Raw genomic sequence first — 6,000 nt, 5'->3', positions numbered from 1 at the left:
TAAATTTACTTATAATATACGCAGTTATAAAAAAAATCGTGTTAAAAACTGTTCACGGGATACAAACAAAAAAAAGTCCACTAATGCACTTCTTTTTGTGAGTTGCACAAAAAAAAATCCCTTTAAATATATAATTAAAGAGAGATCAACTTACCTAGATATTTCATAGCATTAAAAAAAAGAAGAAAAAAAAAGGAGAGGGTGAGAAACCTCGTCAATGGGCTTTTTCATTTTGTTGTCGTCTTTACACGTACGTCACCGAAAAAGCATAGTTTTTAAAAGAAACGTAATGCAGTGGTTTAATGGTACCACGCATTAAAAACCACAATATATAACTATGTGTACGTATGGAAAGAAACCTAATTGTATATGGATTATGATTAATAATAACGTCTATAAGTTCTATTTTAGTATCTTATGCAATTTTTAATATATAGTATAACTCAAAAATAACACAAAATAAATTAATTAACATGTTTATCACGTGCCCAAAAAATTCCATAGCCTAGATTGAGAAAATGACATTTCTCTGCACTTTTTTGTGCTGGGAATGCGCAAAAGCTTTAATTACGCTGATAAAAGTTTCTTTGAATTAAAAATTAAAAGTTTTTCTTGGTAAAAAAAATGCCGAGAAAAGCCTTTAATTATAATTTTTTTTTACTAAATTTAATTTTATATTTTTTATATTATGATAGTTTTTATAATTAAATTTAAATTGTATTTGAAATTATAATTAACAATCAAATTAAATAAAAATATTTAAAATTAATAATACAGATAATCATTATACATTATATAAATTATTACATTATTTTATCTTTCAAACATTAATCAAAGCTCAATTAATTATAATCTTCTTGAAACAAATAATTAAAATAAAATGCATGTACATGTTAGTATCATCTTCGGTAGCTTCATCATCCTCATTGTTGGCTTCTAGATGGGTAGATCCAGCATCATCAAACTCTAGTGATGGTTGTTATGATTGGTTAAATACAAATGATAAAGTGTTCAAATACAAGCAATGTATAAACACTTAGTAGAATTCACACATTGAAGATGTGAATTTGAGTTTTAAATTCTAGGCATTAATAAAATACAAATTTGGGTCCAAAGTGATACATAAAATTATCTAATGGTTCCCAAAAAGTTTGACGTCATTTGGAGCATTTTTGGGACCTTTGGAAATGTCCAAAGTCAGAGGGGGTAGCGATACGTCACCACCCAAGAGGCGATAAATCGCTTGTTTGCATGCGACACTTCGCCTATAACGTGGACTTACGTAAATGCTCCAAATTACGTGTTTTAAAAGTCTAATCCTATTGGTTGGACTTAATAACGATGCCTACTGTATATAAGGGTCAAAAACATTGGGAGACTTGATCACTCTCTCCAATCTCTCTCTACCCTCTCTCTCTCTCTCTAGCACCAAGAATCTCTAGTTTTCTCAAAGAACTCTCCAAGAAAGTGCTTGACTTAGAGAGTTGAAGGCTTGTTCAATCTCAATCTTCATTTCCTCAAGAGAAAACCTCAAGCATCAATGGTGGCTGAGAAATAGAGTATTAGGACAGTGTTCTACAATGTGTATAAGCATTGGTTTGTGTTTGGTTTGCTCAAGGGTTTGCTCAAAGGATTGTTGAAAGTGGTGAATTTGCATGCCTATGGTTTAAAGCTTCATCAAAGTTGAAGAACACCATTGTTCTACTTGAGTTTACATGTTATCTTTCTCAATCATTTTTAAGTCTCTGTCCATCCAAATTTTGTGTAGATTCTATTTTTTGTGGTGGTGGTGTTATCTCACTCTCCTCCAACAGTGGTGGCATGTCCATAGTAAATCCCGGTACGATAGTGCTCATCTGTGGCACTAAAGCCCTCAGCATGTTTTGTTCAGTGCGATGATCCTCTTAAGAGTCTAATTTTCAATGCGAATAGTAAATTATTTTAATTTTTTGTTACTTATTACTTTGTCTTATCAAAGATATGTAGAATCCAAATACAATATTAATCATTTTATTATTTATATTGCTCTCTAGTAATATCATTTCCCAAAATTCTACATTTTTCATTATTAAGTGATAATATTATTATTTTTAATTTTAACTTCTTATTAATTAAACTTTAAAAATATTTTTTAATTAGTTATTAATTATTTACCCTATACAATACTACTTAATTTATTAGTACATGATTAATTAATTTATTTACTTAAGTCATAATCTTCATTCTTTATTTTTAATATCTTACTAATTACATTGTTAGTAATTTAAATTATTACTAATTTTATGTATTTAGCTTTTATTATAAAATTTTTGACATCATAGCACCTAAAATTTGGAGTAACCAGAAAATTTAAACCTCCAAACAACAAACTCAAGACATCCAAAACAACAATATATCACATCACATTTATCCAATATTACATAAAAATTATAAAAAGTTTTATTATCACCATCAAATACACATCACAAATGACAAATTTAGCAAAAATAAGATTCATATACATATTACCAATTTTCATAAATTAAAATTATACTACTACAAATTTTTCTTTCCGTGTCAGTCAAAAGCATCAGTCTGACTTAGATCTAGCGTTTGCGTCAATTGTCAGATGACACTTAAATAAATAAGGGCATTTGCGTCATATTATAAGATTGATGTTGTCAATGGGTAATGTTTGTGTCAGTGCTCAACTGACATAAACATTTTGTTAGTGTCAGTTGGGCACTAAAGACACACTTTTATTTTATATAGGCATGTAAATGGGGCGGGTCTGCCCCACCCCACTTCCGCCCTGCCCTGCCCTGCCTCGATAAGTTCCTTGGAGCGGGTCGGGTCGACCCGCCCCGATTAAATTGGGGCGAATCTGCCCCGACCCATTTAACTTCTTCTTTTTTTTTCAAGAAAATTTGAATTATAATTAAATTAGATTAAAATTAAGAAATAAAATTCTAAATAGTCTATACAATATACATTATATGACCCAATTTCAATAAAAAAAGTTTTGAAATATATATTATCTCATTTGTAAAATCATAGTATACATGGATATTTGTAATCCATTTTTTTTAGTAAAGAGAAAAAAAGAATAATAATATAAAAAGGTACCATAAATACATATAAAGACGCATCACTATTATAGAACCAACACTAAGACATCTTATAAATAATAATATTAAGAAAAATATATAATAGTTGAATATATCTCAAAATAATATATTTTTTTAATATTTGGTTAGAGTGTAGAAAAAAAAAGTTTTCGGGGCGGGGCCTCACCGCCCCATTTTGCCATGCATAATTTTTTTTTTTTTAAAATCCCACGAAACGAAGGTCAGCAACATAACTAAACCTAACACTAATTTATCTCTATTTCATCTCAGTCGCCTCCCTTTCTCATCTCACCTTCTCTCTCTAATATCAAACCATTCTCATCTCACCTTCTCTCTCTAATATCAAACCATTCTCATCTCATCCTCTCTCTCTCTCCAAACCGTTCCCTTCATCTCACTCTCGCTCTTTCTTTCCTTTTACAGGTGCGGTGACGTGGATATCTGATAACGAGGGAGGCGGGGGGAACAACATCGTGAATGACAGGGGTTTTGTCTCTCTCTCTCTCTCTCTATCTTTATTTATCTCTTTGTACTGTGCTGATGGAGGACTCAAAAAATTCCTTCTTTTTCAATCTGCTTTGTTAATTTTTGTAGGTTATTCCACGGTGGTGGCAAGGTGGCTTAGGGTGTTCATGGCATTAGTGTCTGTGGCTCGCGGTGGTGGTGGAGTGAATGGAAGAGGACTTCGAGTCTTGGCAAAGGGCTGTTTATGTGACTTTTTTTTGTTGGTTTGTATTTGTTAGATTGTGGAACTATTTTTGCCTTTTAATTTGTTTTTTGTAAGTTTTTCTTCTTTTGTCATGTTGGAATGTTGCTTCCAGTTTGTGTTTATTATAGCTTGTGCCTTTGTAATTTTGTTTCTACTTTGAATTTGTTTTGTTCATACTTTCTAAGTCTGCTTTTGGATAGTTGTGCAATAACATTTGTTGTTAAAATGGTTTAATAAATATGGATTGAATATGATGTGATTTTTAGAGTTTGTAAATAATTTATATGATATTTTAATAGGGATTTTGATTTGAAATAAGTTTCAGCTTTTTTTTTCAAATATGCTATAAATTTTTCTTTTAAAAAAAAGATTTACATCATTTACCAACGGTAAAAAATGCTAACATTTGCATCAGTTGTCTACAGTCACAAATATTGGGTTTGCATCAGTTACCAACTGTCACAAATGCAGAAAGATTTGCATCACAGGATTCCGCGACACCCTTAAAACTTACGCATCACCTTTTTTGTAGTAGTGTTAAAAATCCCTATTTTATTAAAAATAGACTAATAAACTCTAAATACAAATTTCACATACTCTAAACAAAAAATATAATAATACATACATACATTTCACAAATTGAAAATTTGTGAGTTCTCTAAATCTCAAATAAACCTTTAAAATTAGTAAAAAAAGCCACTACAAACTAACGGCTCGGGGAAGGCTCGAACAGAGCTACGAAGGCTCGTACCAAGAAGGCTCAGACAAAGGGAGGCTCCTTCTTCAACATTTTTTTTCCTTCAAAGCCCTAAAGATAACACAAATAGTTAACATCAATAATTAATAAGTAAATAGATAAAACAAAAAAAATCAAAGTAAAAACAATACCGATTGGAGTGGTGCCGAGGGTGGCAGGTTGTCTCAGCGGGGGTGGCGAGGCAAAGATTGAGTGAGAGAAATGGTTGAGAGGAAGAGGTTAAGGGAGATTTCGAGGTGGATGAGTGACCACCACCCTAAGGTGGGTAGTGGTCTGATCGCGGAGACCGAGAAAGGGAGAGAATGGAGAGAAATGAAAGATAAATGAAAAATAAAAGTGGGGAAGAAGGAGGCCCGAGTTGCGCTGGTATATTGTTTGACTATTGCTAGGAAAAAGTAAACCAGAAAACCCTAGTTCAAAATGATATCGTTTCATTAAATGAGACTTTTCCCAATGTGTTTTATACTTTTGCCGGTGTATAAAAGTATTATCATCAACTAAAGTCTTGAGGCAGGAATTTTCCAACTAAGAGATTACAAATTTTTTAGGCACCTTTTCCAACGCATTTCGCGAAATGTGTCACTATAGATCTTTTCTAGGTGCTTTTCGTAAAATGTGCCGGCAAAAGTCTATTAATGTGATTAGTTTTATTAGTGCAATTATTAATCTTGAATCACATCGGCGGCAATCAGACAATTAATTATGTTTTAAATACTCCATACTTAGCCAAGGTTGCAAGAAACTACTACACCAGGGTAAGATCGACTATGATTCACATTAATGACAGAACTTTGACCATTAACAGTCAATAAGAACGAACTTGATTAGTAAAATTGTTGATCTTGGAACTTCCTACGGGAAATCAAATCATTGTTTAGGTCTGAAATATCTTATAATTAGTCAAGGTTACAAGAATCTACTACCCTGAGGTGGGTTCAACAATGATTCACACTGATAACGGAACTTTGACAACTAAAATTAAAAAAAACAATCTTGATTAGTGAAATTTTTAATCTTGGAACATCCCGCTGGCAGTCAAACTATTTATTAGGTTTGAAATACCCCATAATCAGCATAGGTTGGAAGAATCTACTGCCTCGGGGTGAGATCGACTATGATTCACACCGATATCAAAACTTTGACCACTAACAGTAGACAATAACAGTCTTGATTAGTGAAATTATTGATCTTTTGGAACATCTCATATGCAATCAAATCGTTGATTATGTCTGAAATACCTCATAATTAGTTAAGGTTACAAGAAACTACTGTCCCGGGGTTAGATCGACTATGATCGACACCGATCATAGATTTATGACCACCAACAGTCAACAAGAACAATGTTTATTAGTACAATTGTGTATCATGGAACGCCTGTGGAGTAATCAAACAATTGATTAGATCCGAAATATGTCATAATTAGCCAA

The 6,000-nt window shown here is 32.1% G+C and overlaps 1 long non-coding RNA gene across 1 annotated transcript; it reads left to right on the top strand.

Annotated features, from left to right (window-relative positions):
• The first annotated feature begins 3,377 nt into the window (after window positions 1-3,377).
• Window positions 3,378-4,070, top strand: LOC133780288 (uncharacterized). Its single transcript, XR_009869215.1, has 2 exons — window positions 3,378-3,593; window positions 3,702-4,070. It is a non-coding gene; the product is annotated as an uncharacterized LOC133780288 (long non-coding RNA).
• The last annotated feature ends 1,930 nt before the right edge of the window (window positions 4,071-6,000 follow it).

The sequence above is a fragment of the Humulus lupulus genome, chromosome 1, assembly GCF_963169125.1.
Source record: "Humulus lupulus chromosome 1, drHumLupu1.1, whole genome shotgun sequence".
Classification (NCBI taxonomy): Eukaryota; Viridiplantae; Streptophyta; class Magnoliopsida; order Rosales; family Cannabaceae; genus Humulus; species Humulus lupulus.
The sequence above is the reverse complement of the archived record's forward strand: the minus strand, read 5'-3'. Positions and strand labels throughout refer to the sequence as shown.